The sequence below is a fragment of the Tribolium castaneum genome, chromosome 7 (assembly GCF_031307605.1).
Source record: "Tribolium castaneum strain GA2 chromosome 7, icTriCast1.1, whole genome shotgun sequence".
NCBI lineage: Eukaryota > Metazoa > Arthropoda > Insecta > Coleoptera > Tenebrionidae > Tribolium > Tribolium castaneum.
In genome coordinates this window covers 3,074,333-3,093,753 of record NC_087400.1, presented here as the reverse complement: position 1 = coordinate 3,093,753, position 19,421 = coordinate 3,074,333, and the positions used below count along the sequence as shown (strand labels likewise).

Sequence of the window (19,421 nt, the reverse complement as noted above, 5' to 3'; positions counted from 1 at the left end):
AAAAGCCTCTAAAAATGCACTTGTTGGTAATCAGCCATACCTTCTTTTCGGGCAGTAAGGAATACTTTAATAAATTACAAGTTATTAACTTGTTCAAGACTAAACTATTTAATAGTTAGTTATAACTTAACTACTTTAATTTTCGAGTTACCAATTTTAAATAACTATTAACAGTACCTAACTCTTTACAATCAGTAATTAAGACGATAGTTAAATTACTAGTTAAGCAAGAAATTAGACTATAAAATTGTTTATCGTCAAAGTTTTTATTATTGTCATTTTAAACAATAACTGTCCGTAAGTTATGACAATATCGAATATCTAACTAACTATTGAGTGTTAGAGACTGTAACTACTGTTTGCTTTATCAAAAATAGTGATTTTAACTATTGACAATCAATCAGAAATATTAAAATTAATAATTTATTTAAAAAAATCAACTTTAACTTACAAATTATTTTTGAGTATTAATTTTAAAGTAAATGACAAACAAAATTATTTTTTTTTACGAGTATATTATTGATATTGTTATTATAAATAATAAGTTACTGTTCGTAAGTGGTAACAGTCTCGAATATCTATCTAGTTATTGAGTTTTAGCGACCTTAACTACCCTTAACTTTTAATTTAATGTCAGGACTGTCAAAAATAGTGATTCTAACTATTGACCATAACTTAGATTAGCGTGTTTATACAAAATAGCTTTTGACTATTGATTATTTGAATAGAGATATAACAGTTGTTACTTTAGAAATATGAAATAACTCATAACTATTGACATTCTGTAGTCTTGACAATAGTTAAATTACTAGTGAAGGAAGAAATTAGACTATAAAATTGTTTATCGTCAAAGTTTTTATTGTCATTTTAAACAATAGCTGTCCGTTAGTTATGACAATATCGAATATCTAACTAACTATTGAGTGTTAGAGACTTTAACTAGTGTTTGCTTTATCAAAAATAGTGATTTTAACTATTGGCAATCAGTAATCAGAAAAATAGTTAAAATTTTAGTTAAAAAAATTCAACTTTAACTTACAAATTCTTTTTAACAATTAATGTTAAAGTGAATGACAAACACAATTATTTTCTGTTTATGTGTATATTGTCATTATTGTCATTTTAAATAATAAGTTAACTGTTCGTAAGTTGTAACAGTATCGAATATCTATCTAGCTATTAAGTTTTAATGATCTTAACTAGTCTCAACTTTGAATTTGATGTTAAAACTATCAAAAATAGTGACTCTAACTATTGACAATAACTTAGATTAGCGTGTTTATACAAAATAACTTTTGTCAAATAATTATTTGTAGAGAGATATAACAGTTATTACTTTAAAAATATGAAATAACTCATAACTATTGACATTCTGGTAGTCTTGACAATAGTTAAATTATTAGTTAAGCAAGAAATTAGACTATAAAGTTGTTTATCGTCAAAGTTTTTATTGTCATTTTAAACAATAACTGTCCGTTAGTTATGACAATATCGAATATCTAACTAACTATTGAGTGTTAGAGATTTTAACTAATGTTTGCTTGGTAATGTTATGTCAGAACTGTCAAAAATAGTAATATTAACTATTGATATTCAGTAATCAGAAAGCTAGTTAATTTAATTTTATAATTTTATTAAAAACAATTCAACTTTAACTTACAAATTATTTTAACTATTTATATTAAAGTGAATGACAAACACAATTATTTTCTTCTTACAAGTATATCGTTATTATTATCATTTTAAATAATAAATTAATTGTTCATAAGTTGTAACAGTATCGAATGTCTATCAAGCTATTGAGTTTTAGTGACTCTAACTACTCTTAACTTTTAATTTGATGTCAAAACTATCAAAAATAGTGATTCTAACTATTGACAATAACTTAGATTAGCGTGTTTATACAAAATTGCTCTTGACAATTGATTATTTAAAGATAGATATAACAGTTGTTGTCGTTTTAGAAATATAAAATAACTCATAACTATTGACATTCTGTAGTCTTGACAATAGTTAAATTACTAGCAAAAAATTAGACTATAAAGTTGTTTATCGTCAAAGTTTTTATTGTCTTTTTAAATAATAACTGTCCGTTAGTTATGACAATAGCGAATATCTAACTAACTATTGAGTGTTAGAGACTTTAACTAGTGTTTGCTTCGTAATGTTATGTCAGAACATTCAAAAATAGTAATATTAACTATTGACAATAACTTAGATTAGGGTGTTTATACAAAATAGCTTCAGACTATTGATTATTTAAATAGAAATATAATAGTAGTTATTTTAGAAATATGAAATAACTCATAACTATTGACATTTTGTAGTCTAGACGATAGTTAAACTTTTGGTTTAGTAAGAAGTTAAATATTAACTTCTAAAATTTTTAAATTATAACTAACAATGATTAATATTTAAGTATCGTTTGTTAGAGTCAACTTATCGAAATTAATGATTTTTAACTATTGACAATTGACTATTGACTAATTGCCTATTGACAAACTACGAAATTTTATTGCTACAATTATTAAAGTTGCAGCTTAAAATAACGTGTCATGTTTTGACAAAATAGCTGTTTAGCTATTGACTATTTACCTATTGACAATTAACTATTGACGATCAGTAACAAAAACAATAGTTAAATTAAAGATTAACATTAACTTTTGCTTTTTTAAGGTATAATCTTCAAGAATAATAGTTTCCTGTTAATTTTTTTGTAATTTTGAACAATAACTATAAGAAATTTTGACAAATCTATGTAGTTATGAAGAGTATGTCATAAACAGTAGTAATTTAGTAACTATTTTGCAAATTATTTTTAAGTATAAAATATTGAAGAGTTTAGTTACTTTATTATATACAATTAGTAAAATATATAAAAAAATATCTTATTAACTATTTCTTTACGATATAGCTGTCATTTCCTATCAACTTACTATAGTCTTAAGTTATCACACGACCGAAAATTTCAACTCTTAACTGAAAACATATTTATTTGTTTATATTGGTAATCAAGATAGTTAAATTTTGATTTTCTTATTAGCTGCATAAATCCCAGCGTTTAAAAGTCAGCTTGATCTCGAGCAAAAATAAACTCGACAAGCCGATTAAATATTCATAATGTAACAAGCGCTAGCAAATTGCGCCGCATTCATGCAAACTTGCACTAAATGAAATTAATTTTGCTGCATATACGATCGATTTTCCAATAGAAAAGTGTTGAATTTTTTGTGTATGGTTGAAAATCGTGGTATTTCTCTTGAGAGTTGAACGTATTGTGAGCGTCACTAAGGGCACGTTTCGAAATCGAAAGTATGATTAATTCACCTGTTGATTAAAATCGATTTGAGGAATCGATCAATTATGGAAAACGCAGCTACGATATTATTGATTGTGAGCGGTCAATGTGACCCTTGCAGGTGTGATCCTAGCTAAAAACTCCAAACTTTGAAAATTTTCTGCTGAGTGATTGATGAAATACGTGTCACGTTGGCGTTTTATCAGTGGTTAGACAATTCCGGATGATAAATAAAGCCTAGTTAGGGTAATTAGGGTGCACGTCCGGTATCGATTTTATTTAAATACAACAACAATCGATTATCAAGGACTGAGTTTCCTTAAAACACGAGGAATCAATTAATTTTTCGCCTAAATAAGTGTGAAAAGCAAGTAACAAGCTGTCGCTAGTCAAATTCAGTTTGTGTAAGCACATTTGCTCATATTTAATTCATAATGTCGTTATCGACCGAAGCAAGGCGGCAATTCCGGCACAAAAATCACCAAAACCCACCTATTACGCTCCTAAACGCCCCCCAAGTCCTATAAAATCAGCAATTAGTGGCCAAAATTTACAAAATAAAAAAAGTAAAAGGTCCACCGTGTTAAGACGCTTCTTAACAGGGGAGACCGGTCAGCTTTACGGTTCGTTTCGATCTCACATGGACGTCCAAAGCGAGCTTTGGCCAGAGGTGAGAGGATGTGGAGAATCCACCGTTACGCTGAAGGAAGAAAATTATTGAAAAGCAAATGCCAAAACGTGTTACAGGCCGGCTGATTTGGGTATTGTGAACGTTTCATAATGGTCGGATCAATGTGCATTGGAGTGGAAGCACGATTGATTAATTTGAACATCGAATCTGAGCTGAAGTTTGGCCTCGGAATGGGATTTCAATGTGCTACTAACGCGCTGCTACAAGCTTGCAAAAGCCACAGATTTCAGTGTCTATAGAAAAGTAATACTAAATCTGTCACCTTTTTACCTATTAACTATTGACTATTAGAGCTCAGTTATGGGAAATAACTATTAACAAACAGTTAAACTTCTAGTTAGCGAGTTAAGAAAATTTAATTTTCAAAATTTTTCCTATAACTATTGACAGTGTTGTTAACTATTCCATTTATAATAACATAGCTACATCAGTTAAGACAATATTTGGCTTGTTAGCTACTTCTTTCAATAAGAAAAATCTGTAGGAAATGATGATTTTTCATCATAATTATAACTATTGACAGTAACTTTTGACAGCAAGTAGTTATAGATTTATTAAGAGTTAGGTTTTGAAAAATAGCAACAATAACTATTAACTTTCCATAGACAAGACGATAGTTACAAAATTTTAAATTTCGAAATTGCTAGCTATAACTACTGACAGTAGATATTGTTAACTATTTTGCCATAATAGTTGTATTTAGTTAACACAACATTTTAGGTCTTAAGGTAAAGTTACCTGTAACTAAAAGCAACACGATAAAAAATTTCCGTCGCTGTCGTGTGACATTAACTATTGACAGTAACTACTGACAAATATAATAACTAAGTATAAAAAAATTGAGCAATAATATATATTAACATTCAAAAACCTAGTCAATAGTTAACTTTTTCTTTAAATTTTGACAAAATCAGACCATTTAGTTATTGACTATTAGAGCACAGTGGTTATAAATAACTATTGACAATCTATAATCAAGACAAATGTTAACTTTTTATTAAGCAAAATTAACTATAACTACCGACAATTTCGTTAACTAATTTATAAATGTGGTTATTAATAACTATTGACAATCTAGATCCAAAACAGATGTTTAGTTTTTGTTAGGCGAAATAAGTAAAGTAGTTATAACTACCGACAATATATTATCGAATAGCTGTTTTAGTTAAGACAGTATTTTGCCATTTGATTTAACACGAAAAAAATGCAGTCGTTAGTAATGCATTAGCTATTGACAGTAGGGGTAATGAACTAATTAAAAACTAAGTATTGAAAAAATTATTGACTATTAACACTCAATAGTTAAGACGATAGTCAAACTTCTAGTGTCAAATTCTAGCTATTGACACTAATGTCATTGCCGTTAATTATATATTTTGTATTTAATACACAAATTTTTAGTTAGGTTTAAGTATTTGGCGAGTTATTAATTTTATCTTTTATGATATTTTATAGTTAAGACAATATTATGGCGAAGCTGTAGACAATTGTGACTTATGTGTTGACAATTTTTAAACTTATTACGCGTTAAGTGCCGAGAAAAAATAAATGAAATAAGTGAGTTTTAAGTCCCTAGATTATTGTCTATAACTATGGTCAATACTAACTATTTCATTAATAATACAGCTGCGTTAGTTATGACGTTATGACAGTATTTTGGTTGTTGGCTTCTAAGCTATACGTAATTTTAGTTTAACACCATAAAAATGCAGTCTATCGCAATACTAACTATTGACAGTAACTATTGACAGCAAGAAGTGATCGTAAAAAATGCATAAAAAATGTAAAAGCTAAGAATTAATTTTTTTGTAGAAATAATTACTGACAGTGTTGACTGTTAGTTAAACTTTAAACTTAACTATTGTCTTGACTATCAAAACAAGGCAATAGTTAAGCTTCTAGTATTAAAACTATTAATTATTTTTGCTTTTAGTTGCTGTAACTATTGGTATTATTTTTCTAAAAATGACGATAAATCTAGACAAATCATCTAGCTATTGACAATTATAGCTCATTCGTCATAAACATACTTAACTATTGACAATCAAAAATCAAGTTAAAAATTAGTTAATTTCCGTCAATTTTAGCTACAATTATTATTAACAATGTCGTTAAAAAAATTTCCAAGACTTAAAATCCGAATTTAAAAGACAATAAAGCGCCAATTATGCTGTAGTTATGGCAAAAGTCATTCACAATTGATGAAATTTACGTCACTTATGTATTTTAGTCCGCTCTATTGAAATATAAAGCTTAAAATAACGTTTAAGTTTGCCTTTTGGCTCCAAAGCCAAAAATTCGAATTTTTGGAAACATTTTATCACCAAAGTGGCAATTGTCTTGTAATTCTGTTAAAAATCTCTTGATTTTGATCAAATTAACTAGACTTGTGTATTTTTGTCCGCTCTTTCGAAATATAAAACTTAATTTTTTTTACAAATGTGTGTTTTGGAGTAATGCCCAAAAAATCAAAATCTGAGACCATGCACGATTTTGAGCACTTGTTTTGAAAAAAGTTCCTTTGCAAGCTTCCGTGTTGTTCAAGTGTGCGTGTTTGCCCTTATCGTACATGTTTCAACTTCACCCTTCCCGGATGTAATTATTCTCCGATCGTTAGTATTTTCGTAAACTCTTCGAAAGATGTTCGTTTCGCTGTCCGGCTTATAAATAATCGTGTTTTCTGTTAAGTGAACACGAATTACTCGTCTCTCGGGAGACGAGAAATATCATTCCGATGTTTTGGATGTGTGGAAAAAGTTCAGGTGGTATTAGCAAACTTTTGCATTGCCAGAGCTGAACAAAGTTAAATGAAGTGCGTCGGTATTAGGCCATGTCATAATGAAAGTTTTAATTGAAATAGGCTTTTTATGCCCGATTAATTTATTTATGAAGAAGCTTAAGCCCATTTAGGTCATTGTGTCTCGTCTAATAACAGGGCAATGAAAATTTTAAGACTCATAAAGTGCGAATCAATGCAACGTCAACACTTGGTCTTTTTTTTTTTACGTTCAGAGTTTAATAAAACCAGCCAACGTGTCCCGTACGCTCTATTTTTATTCAAATGCTCGCTTCCGGTCGCAATTTACATAAAATTCCGGCGAGAACCGAGCAAATGACTTGCTCTTAATGTGTCAATAGCTTTTTCGAATTTTTGGCGTGTGTTGTTTGTAATCTTTGCTGGGAATCTATCACGCACCAGGCGACAATTTCAAATTATAATATTTTGTTGGTGTGTTCGAGCATTTCAGCTCGAGAATTAAATTTTGATGGCAGTTTGGACGAGTCGTGCTTGCTGGAGCGAATTTGACCGTCATTAAAACGTAATTTGAATTGAAGATGCGAGAGATGCATGAAATGACAGCCGGTTATGGAATCTTTTATTCCAAGAGGAAATTTCTCAAGTTAAAGTTGACGCCATCTGTGCCATTTAATTTCTCTGGGTCTTGGCCAAAACTTGTTGCAAAATTTACACACAATTGAAACAATCCCAGTGGAATTTTTTTCAATTTTGACGCCCGGAATTGAGTTTTTCGGCTGGAAATTGTTGAAAAATGTTGTTGCTCCGGCAAGCTCCGGAATATCGACCCGGAGTCGACAACCCCCTCTACTGACACAGACACGTCTCGTCAAGTGCGCCAGAAGGCCGCTTTTCGATTAATAAAAGCCTGGAATTAGTTTATTATGCGAAAAAGCGGCGCTTTTTTCTACGTAATGGAGTGGTGTGGAGGCGATGTCGGAAAGACATATCGACACGATTAATTGGAGAGATTGGGTGTGTTAACATTTACAAAGTTCAATTACAATCGATTGGGAACTGGAGGATTAACCGGTTTTTAAGCGTTCCCAAACGAAACGAAGGACATTTCACTTGCTGTTAGGATGTTTTGAGACCTCCTAACTTCTAATTACACAAATTAATAACTATTAACTTAAAACACAATATAAAATAAAAGTATTTGTTCAAATTGCGGAGGAAATTCTAAAAAAAATATGGTTTTTATCCCCGCGCCTCCACCATTTTTTCAAAATTTTTAAAAATTATTTATAGTCTGAAAATTACAGTTCTGATATAAAACTCAACTTGTAAATAATTTAAAAAACAATTAAAAAATTAAAATAATTCTTTCAAATCGCTTAAATTATTTCGAAATGCGTCTATGTAGAAATATATGTCTGATACTGGACACAACTAGAAAATGGTTCAGAAAAACAATACAAAATTAAAATATTTTATTTAAATTGCATAAAATATTTCAAAAAATATAAATAATTCTTATCCCGGCGCATCCACCATTTCCCATAATGTTTTTAATGTTTTTCTTCAGAAATTTACAATTAGAAAATAATTCAAGAAACAATGAAAATTAAAATATTTTATTCAAATTGCCCAAAATATTCCGAAAAATAGGAAAAAATATCCTGGCGCATCCACCATTTTTTGATATTTTTTTAAATAATCTTTATAGTCACGAAATTACATTTCTGATACAAAACGCAACAAAAAAACAATTTAAGAAACAATAAAAAAAAACTTTCAAATTGCTTAAAATATCCCGAAATGTTCCTATTTAGAAATTTACATGCCTGATACTAGGCACAACTAAAAAATAGGTTAAAAAACTATAAAAAAATTTACATATTTTATTTAAATTGCCAAAAATATTCTGAAAAATATAAATAAATTTTATCCCGGCGCATCCACCATTTTCCATATTTATTGTAAAGTATGTTTTTTTCAGAAATTTACAAGTCTAATACTTGGCACCACTAGAAAATAGTTTCAGAAACCATACATATTTCATTCAAATTGCCAAAAGTATTCTAAAACATATAAATAATTTTATCCCGGCACATCCACCATTTTCCATAATTTTTTTAAGTATGTTACTTTTCAGAAATTTACATGTCTAATAGTTGGCACAACTAGAAAATAGTTTAAGAAACAACAAAAAATTAAAATATTTTATTCAAATTGTTTAAAATATTCCGAAAATAAGTTTTTATCCCAGCGCATCAACCATTTTTTATATTTTTAAAAATTATTTATATTATATTCCGAAATGTTCCTATTCAGAAATTTACAGGTCTGATACTGGCCACAACTAGAAAATAGTTTAAAAATCAATAAAAAAATTAACATATTTTATTAAAATTGTTTAAAATATTCTGAAAAATATAAATATAAATATCCCGGCGCATCCACCATTTTCTATTTTTTTTTAAGCATGTTTCTTTTCAGAAATTCACGTGTCTAATACGTGGCACAACTAGAAAATTGTTTAAGAAACAATAAAAAATTAAAATATTTCATTCAAATAGTTTAAAATATTCCGAAAATAAGTTTTTATCCCAGCGCATCCACCATTTTTTATATTTTTAAACATTATTCATATTCAAAAAATTACATTTCTAATATAAAACGCATAAAGAAATAGTTTAAGAAACAACAAAAAAAAATCTTTCAAATTGATTAAAATATTCCGAAATGTTCCTATTCAGAAATTTACATGTCTGATACTAGCCACAACCAGAAAATAGTTTAGAAAACAATAAAAAATTAACATATTTTATTCAAATTGCCAAAAATATTCTAAAAAATATAAATAAATTTTATCCCGGCGAATCCACCATTTTTCATAAGCTTTCTAAGTAGGTTACTTTTCAGAAATTTACATGTCTATAATTGGCACAACTAGAAAATAATTTAGAAAGCAATAAAAAAATTAACATATTTTATTCAAATTGCCAAAAACATTTTGAAAAATATAAATATATTTTATCCCGGCGCATCCACCATTTTCCATATTTTTTTTCAAGTATAATTCTTTTCAGAAATTTAAATGTCTAATACTTGGCACAACTACAAAATAGTTTAAGAAACAATAAAAAATTAAAATATTTTATTCAAATTGTTTAAAATATTACGAAAATAAGTTTTAATCCCAGCGCATCCACCAATTTTCATAGTTTTAAAAATTATTTATATCTAGAAAATTACATTTCTGATATAGAACGCAACAAGGAAATAGTTTAAGATACAATAAAAATAAAAAAAAAATTTTCAAACTGATTAAAATATTCCGAAATGTTTCTATTCAGAAATTTACATGTCTGATACTGTACACAACTAAAAAATAGCTTAGAAAACAATAAAAAATTAACACATTTTATTCAAATTGCCAAAAATATTTTGAAAAATATAAATAAATTGTATCCCGGCGCATCCACCATTTTCCATATTTTTTTAAAGTATGTTTCTTTTCAAAAATTTACATGTCTAATACTTAGCACAACTAGAAAATAGCTTAAGGAACAATAAAAAATTTAAATATTTCATTCAAATTGTTTAAAATATTCCGAAAATAAGTTTTAATCCCGGCGCATCCACCATTTTTCATATTTTTTTTAAAGTATATTCTGATTAAAGATAACTAAATTTTTCGCTATGTTTTGTCATATAAAATAATTTCTGCAGTTTCTGAAATTGCAATCAATTAAATCAGTAAAACCCCGACTCGCTTGCTGTCCAAATATTGAATGAAACTTTTTGCAATGCGCAAAATTCAAGGCAAATAGTGATTAGTATTCATAATTTCGCCTCCGTTGCTCGATTATTTTCAGGCATTCGTGTCGTAAATATATTTTTATCGCCGTAAAATATAGACCTAATTAATTCGAGGCGAGTTTTTCCAAACCATCTGAGCCACGTTTGCTAATTGCAAGACTGGATTGAACGAAATATTTCGCGCGCAACGAAACAATGAGGCCAAAAGTTTTCGATAAAACTTTCCGACAGCTTTGGATGTGAAAAATGGTGGCGTTTATGGTAAACGGCAGATTACACTAGGGACAAGTCTTCAAAATCGAAAAATAAACGGCTAAAACTTGCCCCAAATCGATCGCTTTGGCCGTCTGACAGGTGGTTATTAAACATAAAAAAAATAATCAAGTAAATAGCATCTCGATCGCTAATTCCTGACAAGCGGACATATCTGGGTTAAGTAATACAGGAGAGTAATGTCGGGTTCGATAACTAGGGCGTGTCGTAAATAAAGCCACAATTTAAACGAGTTTTATCTTAATTCAAGTCATTTTTGAGCTCCATTTTCCGCGCAATTTATTAATGGTTTGGGATGATTGTGCAACAAAACAATGCAATTATACATTCGCGTCATGTGCAGATGTAATCTCGACAATATCGTAATTAATGATAAGTTATTTACGTCTCCGAAATGGAATCTTGCGCTTTAACACGCTGCGAATTGTGGAGTTTTTGAAACGTTTGATTTTATTATTTTATGGATGGTGCAACGTTTTTTCCATTTTCAGCCGTCTCATAACGGAATATCTGGTTTTTACGACCTGTGCACGCTTGACGCGAATTATTAAAACGGTTTGTCGAGTTACAAGCAAAATGTTTTGCTCTTGGAAAAAAAAATCATCGAAAATTCCAGATTTGAATTTGGCCACAGTTAGAGGAATTTAGTTATTGCTTCGTTTAAAAAACACCAATTGTCCATAAACATTAAAAAGTATACACTAACAAAAAATAATAATGTTTGTTGCAAATTGCTCTAATTTATCCGAAAATAAAATCAAATTATCCCGGCGCATCCACCAAATTTCATTACAAAATATTTCTTAATTTTTAGTTTAAAAGTACACTATCAAAAACTTACAATAATTGCATTAAAATGCTCAAAAATGTTCCAAAAATGTAGGAAGTTTTATTTCCGGCGCATCCACCAATTTTCAAATTTTCAAATTTATGTCCAATTCATAAGTTTATATATCTGAAAAAATACTCTACCACAAACTAGTTTGGAATGCAACAAAAAATAATAATGTTTGCTTCAAAATGCTCTAATTTATCCGACAATAAAAACTAATCACCCCGGCGCATCCACCAAATTTCAGTTTCAAAAACATTTCTTAATTTCTAATTTAAAACTACACTATCAAAAACAATATTTGCCTTGAAATGCTCAAACATGTTCCAAAAATGTATTTCCGGCGCATCCACCAATTTTAAAATTTTTAAATTTATGTCCAATTTATAAGTTTATATTTCTAAAACAATACTCTACCACAAATTAGTTTAAAATGCAACAAAAATAATAATGTTTGCTTCAAATTGCTCTAATTTATTCGAAAATAAAAAGAAATTATCCCGGCGCATCCACCAAATTTGGTTACAAAATATTTCTTAATTTTTAGTTTAAAAGTATACTATCAAAAACTTACAATAATTGTCTTGCAATGCTCAAAAATGTTTCAAAAATGTAGGAAGTTTTATTTCCGGCGCATCCACCAATTTTCAAATTTATGTCCAATTCATAAGTTTATATATCTGAAAGAATACTCTAACACAAACTAGTTTGGAATGCAACAAAAAATAATAATGTTTGCTTCAAAATGCTCTAATTTATCCGACAATAAAAACTAATTACCCCGGCGCATCCACCAAATTTTAGTTTCAAAAATATTTCTTAATTTTTAATTTAAAACTACACTATCAAAAACAATATTTGCCTTGAAATGCTTAAAAATGTTCCAAAAATGTAGAAAGTTTTATTTCCGGCGCATCCAGCAATTTTAAAATTTTTAAATTTATGTCCAATTTATAAGTTTACATTTCTAAAACAATACTCTACCACAAACTAGTTTAAAATGCAACACAAACAATAATGTTTGCTTCAAATTGCTCTAATTTATTCGAAAATAAAAAGAAATTACCCCGGCGCATCCACCAAATTTAGTTACAAAATATTTCTTAATTTTTAGTTTAAAAGTACACTATCAAAAACTTACAATAATTGTCTTGCAATGCTCAAAAATGTTCCAAAAATGTAGGAAGTTTTATTTCCGGTGCATCCACCAATTTTCAAATTTTCAAATTTATGTCCAATTCATAAGTTTATATATCTGAAAAAATACTCTACCACAAACTAGTTTGGAATGCAACAAAAAATAATAATGTTTGCTTCAAAATGCTCTAATTTATCCGACAATAAAAACTAATTACCCCGGCGCATCCACCAAATTTCAGTTTCAAAAATATTTCTTAATTTCTAATTTAAAACTACACTATCAAAAACAATATTTGCCTTGAAATGCTCAAAAATGTTCCAAAAATGTAGAAAGTTTTATTTCCGGCGCATCCACCAATTTTAAAATTTTTAATTTATAAGTATATATTTCTAAAACAATACTCTACCACAAACTAGTTTAAAATGCAACAAAAATAATAATGTTTCAAATTGCTTTAATTTATTCGAAAATAAAAAAAAATTATCCCGGCGCATCCACCAAATTTGGTTACAAAATATTTCCTAATTTTTAGTTTAGAAGTACACTATTAAAAACTTACAATAATTGTCTTTAAACGCTCAAAGGTGTTCTAGAAATGTAGAAAGTTTTAGTCCGGCGCATCCACCAATTTTAAAATTTTTATATTTATGTCCAATTCACAAGTTTATATTTTTAAAAAAAAGTATTCTACCACAAACTAGTTTGAAATGCAACAAAAAATAATAATGTGTGCTTTAAATTGATCTAATTTACCCAAAAATAAAAACACATTATCCCGGCGCATCCACCAAATTAAAAAAATGTTTCCTAATTTCCAGTTTAAAAGTACACTATCAAAATCTTACAATAATTGCATTCAAATGTTCACAAATGTTCCAGAACTGTGGAAAGTTTTAATTCCGGCGCATCCACCAATTTTTAAATTCTTAAATTTATTTCCAATTCAAAAGTTTATATTTTTTAAAAAGTACTCTACTACAAATTCGTTTAAAATGCAACAAAAAATAATGTTTATTTCTAGACACTGTCAAAATTTTCGTTTTTTCTCTTGTGTAAAGCAGTTTTGACAACCGTTTGGCATTTCTTAATGCGAAACGTCAGGTTATTTGAACAAATTTAATGCAATTTTAAGCCTTGTTAAATCTAATTCGACGAATAAAATGTTGTATTCAACTCTTTTTTGTGTAAATTGGTTCACTTATTTTACTCGTTTTCACTCGAGAATTGATTATTCACTCGTCAAACAAAACGTCCGATTTACACTCAAACTCGTTAAATAAATAACTGTTATTTCAAACTGATTCAAGTTTACCGAAAATAAAAACAAATTATCCCGGCGCATCCACCAAATCTCAAATATATCAAAATTTATTTCTTAATTTCAAATACAGAAATTTATATTTTTAAAACACTAAACTACCAAAAAGTAATTTCAATGACAATAAAAATTACATTATTTGTTTTAAAGTTCTCTAGATATTTCAAAAATGGTAGGTTTTTATTCCGGCGCATCCACCAATTTTTATATATTTTATAAATTTATGCTCAATTCAAAAGTACATATTTCTATAACAGTACACTAACGAAAATAATTTAAAAAATACTTCAAAAATGTAGAAAGTTATAATTCCAGCGCATCCACCAATTTTCAATTTTAAAAAAATTAAATTCTATTTAAAAGTTTATCTTTTTTAAACGGTACACTACTAGAAAATTATTTAAAAAGCAATAAAAATTAAAAAAAATTGTTAAAATTGCTGAAAATATTTCAAAAATGTAATTTTTTTAATTATTTGTATTCTAAAGTTTATATTTTTCAAAAAATACACAACCAGAAAATGATTTAGAAAGCAATAAAACATTTAAAATACTTGTTTCAAATTGTTCAAATTATTTTCCTGGCGCCTCCATCAAATTTAAATTAAAAAAATTATTTCCAGTTTAAAAGTTTGCGTTTTAAAAACATTACACTACTAAGAATATTTAAACAAACAACAAAAAGTTACAAAAATACTATCAAATTGTTCAAAATACCACCAAAATGCAAAAAAAATTTAGCCCGGCGCCTCCACCAATTTTCAATATTTCAATTATTAAAGAAGTTTATACTAGAAAAAGTTTTACATAAAACTATTGGTTTTAAATTGCTTAAAATACTTCGAAATGCGAAAACTTTTACATGGCGCATCCACCATTTTTCTCACAACATCTAGAACAAATTGCCTTGTGTTCAGTGATTTCAAATCCAATTTATTCGTTACTTTTTACCACATCTTGTCCTTTGAAAACTTGGAATAATCGCACGATTTTAAATGAATAACAATTTAAAGTAAGTCATAAACCACTATTGATTGAGTGCTTGTCATTTCGGCCAGTGACCCCGTTACCAACCTCTCCGCCCAAGTAACCCCAGTTGTGTTTTTCTCCAGACGTCCGAAATGATTGCCCCAAGCAATCCAAACTTTACGACACAAATGCAAAATAACTAAAATCTTTATTACCAACTTTGCGCCACTAAACTTCCCCAAACTTGATTTGCTCGCACCGACCTGTTTGAATTTTTCCGTTATTCCGCACACATTTCGCTGCTGTTTCGTTGCACTAATCCACCACAAGACACCATTTTCTAGCACAGCACGGGTCGATTAAACCAATCATGGTATTGCCGTCTTGACAATGCCATTGTTGGTGGAGTGATTAATTTATTTAAAAAGGTTTGTTACGCACACTGCCTATGAACCAACCACGCAATATTTATTAGTTTTCGACGCTAGTTGGGGAAGGAACAAGATGAAAAGTGTCACTCTCGGGAGTTGGCAAGTGAGCAGTGTCACGTATTCAGGTTCGGAACTAGTTTTTCTAAACTCGGAGAAGTGGCTTTGAATGTTCAAAGGGGAGCCAATTTTGTTAGACGGGAATTTTCTTTTATTGAGCTAAATCTTGAGAGCGATAGCAAAGATCAGCGGAAAAATTAAAGAACAGATGAAACTATATTTCCACTTTTAGACGATGGATTCGACTGGTTTTGAGGTCCTGAAATCGAATTTTTTGTTTCAATCCTGTTTCCATATTTCACAAACTTTTGCTACAAACTTTTAAATCAGTTTTTTGTCTTAGCAATGTTTTTAACAAACTATTTCAACCTTTTATCGTTAATGAGTTAATAAATAATTTTTATTTTGCCTTTAAGGACAAAAATATTCCACAAAAAGAAACTAGGTGGTGTACACAATTTTTTTTATTTACTAATTACAGCAAATTTATTCGAAAAAGTAGAATTATTTTAGTCTACGTTTATGTAAAATGATCTGGGGAAGCGACTGGTGTCAAGAAAATTGCCAGATTCCCAATAGTTTTTTAGTTATGATTTTCCAAAATTTGATAAATTTGATTTTTTGAAAATATGCCAGTAAAATTTTAAGAAAAATGTTCAAAATTTTAAATTTCGTAATGACACACAATAAACCATAAAATTTGTTAAAATAAACCGTATTGCTGTACGACTTTAATTTTCGAGTTGTAACGTTTTTTTTTGTGAAAAAAAAATAAAAATGCCAATGTTGCTGAAATCATTGCTTGGAGCGGATCCGGGTTTTTACGAGAAGATAGATAATTTCAAGATGTTTTTTTTTATTTTTAATTAAAGTCACATGGTTTCAAAGAAAAATGCAAAAAGTGCAAAAAATTGAAAAATTATATTTTTTTTTATATAAGCCGATTACGACGAAACTTTTAGATCTAGGCCAAGATCTTATAAGCGCACATAAAAATCTATAAAATAAGCTGAGTACAAGTTACTTTGAGACAATGTTAAAATCACCCGTTTTTAAGAAGTTTTCGAAAATTTCCCATTTTTTTATTTCGTCATTTACGACAAAACTATTCAAAAAATTAAACAATTTTGACTCAAACCCACGAAAATTATCACGATTTTTACGAAATGACAGATAATGTTAAACGCATTTCGAAACTTTTATTTAATTTTACTCAAGGTCTCACAGTTTTCGAAAGAAAAAGCAAAAATTATGTTAAAATTTTCACTATTTTTCACTTTTTGGAAGCCGATTACGACGAAACTGTTAGATCTAAGCCAAAATATTATATCCCAACGTCAAGCGCATATAAAATTCTATAAGATAAGCTGAGTTCAAGCTACTTTGAGATATTTTTAAAATCCACCGTTTTTAAGACGTTTTCGAAAAATTTTCCATTTATTTATTTTGTCAAGTACGACAAAATTGTTCAAAAAATCAAACACTTTTGACTCAAACCCACGTAAAATTATCCGGATTTTCACGAAAAGATGGATAATTTTAAACACATTTTGACATTTTTTTGAATTTTACTCAAGGTCACACAGTTTTCGAAAAAAATGCAAAAATTATGTTAAAATTATCACTTTTTTTCATTTTTTGAAAGCCAATTACGACGAAATTATTAGATCTAAGCCACAATGTTTTATTTTATCGTAAAGAACTCATAAAAATCTATAAGATAAGCTGAGTTCAAGCTACTTTGAGATATTTTTAAAATCCACCGTTTTTAAGACGTTTTCGAAAAATTTTCCATTTATTTATTTTGTCAAGTACGACAAAATTGTTCAAAAAATCAAGCACTTTTGACTCAAACCCACGTAAAATTATTCGGATTTTCATGAAAAGATGGATAATTTTAAACACATTTTGACATTTTTTTTAATTTTACTGAAGGTCTCACAGTTTTCGAAAAAAATGCAAAAATTATGTTAAAATTATCACTTTTTTTCATTTTTTGAAAGCCAATTACGACGAAATTATTAGATCTAAGCCACAATGTTTTATTTTATCGTAAAGAACTCATAAAAATCTATAAGATAAGCTGAGTTCAAGCTACTTTGAGATATTTTTAAAATCGACCGTTTTTAAGACGTTTTCGAAAAATTTTCCATTTTTTTATTTTGTCAATTACGACAAAACTGTCTAAAAAATCAAACACTTTTGACTCAAACCCGCGAAAAATTGTCCGGATTTTCACGAAAAGATAGATAATTTTAAACGCATTTTGATATTTTTTTTATCTTTACTCAAGGTCTCACAGTTTTCGAAAAAAATGCAAAAATTATGTAAAAATTATCACTTTTTTCACTTTTTGAAAGCCGATTATAACGAAACTATTAGATCTAGGGCACAATGCTTTATTTTATCATAAAGAACTCATAAAAATCTATAAAAAAATTAAAAATAAGATTTTCGAAAATTTCCAATTTTTTTATTTTGTCATTTATGGGAAAACTAATCAAAAAAATAAAATAATTTTGACTCAAACCTACGTAAAATGATCCGGGGAATCGACTGACGTTCACCAAACCGCAAAATTCGTAAAACTTTCCAAGTTACCAACATATATAAATTTGACCTATTACTAAATTTTTGTCGGAAAGTATTAATTTTAAGGCAATGGTTTTTCAACTAAACTAAACTAGATCCGGTTACGGTAAACAATCCGAAGTTATGAACAAATAACCACTTCAAAGACAAAAATTTATAAAAACCTCAAAAAAAAAATCGAAAACTTTGTAATTAGGCAAATTGACATTTTTGCAATTCTGAGAGCTCTAAAAATCGGAAAAAAAACGGAATTATTGGGTTTTCAAATTCATAAAAAAAATTGAAAAAATTACAAACATTTGTCTAGTTTATTTTAATATGTGGTAAAAATGACTCGCAATAATCATAATTGTAAAAATCTCCAGTCGTACTACAACCACAGCAACTTGATGCAAATTTGACTTTGTGTGTTTAACAACTTTCGTGTTTGTTTTATCAGTTCTTGTGTTCGTTTGTAAAAGACATGCTCAGAATAGTCCAAAAATGTCGAAATCTAAAGCACCAACTTTAGTTACAAATTTTCCAATCCAATCCAAACTAAGCCACTCAATTAAAAATTAATCAAATCTCCCTTGACGGAAACTGTTCGCATCCACCATTTTTTAACCGGAAATTAATTTCAAAAAAACATTATCCAATCAGCCAACTAGACAAAAAATGAAATTTTCGAGTTTAATGGTGACCTGTTAATTTTTGCAAACTGTTTTCCTAACCCTTTGGACCTGTTGAACAAAATTCAGTCCCTTTGAAAATTTTTGGAAAATTGCCAAACTCCCCAGACACAACATTTAAAGGGCACGTGATCCATTACAGCCGGCGCACTTGCTGGTCACTTGATTTAGGGCACTTGTCAGCAAAGAAGAAATCCGTCGGTGTGACTGTGCCACACGGGCCATATGCACAGATGCAATAACCGAGTGTTCCGAAGACATACTGGCGTTCCACGGCCAGGCCGTGTAGGGCTCAAGCCTGCGCCCCTTACCTACCCCTCATATTGATTTCGCGCGGCCCCGCGCGCGCTACACCGACGAGGAGATGCCTCTTCGTTTGTTGCTGCTTGATGCTAATGCACACATTCCTATCACTGTACTTATTTACAAATTATAACCAATTCGGGATTTTTAGTTAAGTGGGGCGACAGCAGTATACGGCGCTTGTTGGCACCTAGTTTGCCATAAATCCCCGGTTTACTGCACGCTGCTGTTAGTTATTGTTATTGGAGTGTAGGAACGACCGGATTATTTCCTTCGAACTT

The 19,421-nt window shown here is 29.1% G+C and overlaps 1 protein-coding gene across 10 annotated transcripts in view; it reads right to left on the bottom strand.

The window, feature by feature from the left end:
- The window catches only part of unc-13, a 54,917-nt gene extending 35,810 nt beyond the window's left edge, over positions 1 to 19,107 (bottom strand). For 3 of the 10 annotated variants that reach the window (XM_064358146.1, XM_064358145.1, XM_015984810.2), the window contains exon 1: positions 15,350 to 15,910. The gene's annotated coding sequence lies outside the window, so the exon portion shown is untranslated. Of the gene's footprint in view, positions 1 to 3,790; positions 4,012 to 15,349; positions 15,913 to 18,952 lie in introns of those variants that run through there. The other 7 variants (XM_064358140.1, XM_064358141.1, XM_064358142.1 and 4 more) reach the window with 7 other exon arrangements.
- Between the last annotated feature and the right edge of the window lie 314 nt (positions 19,108 to 19,421).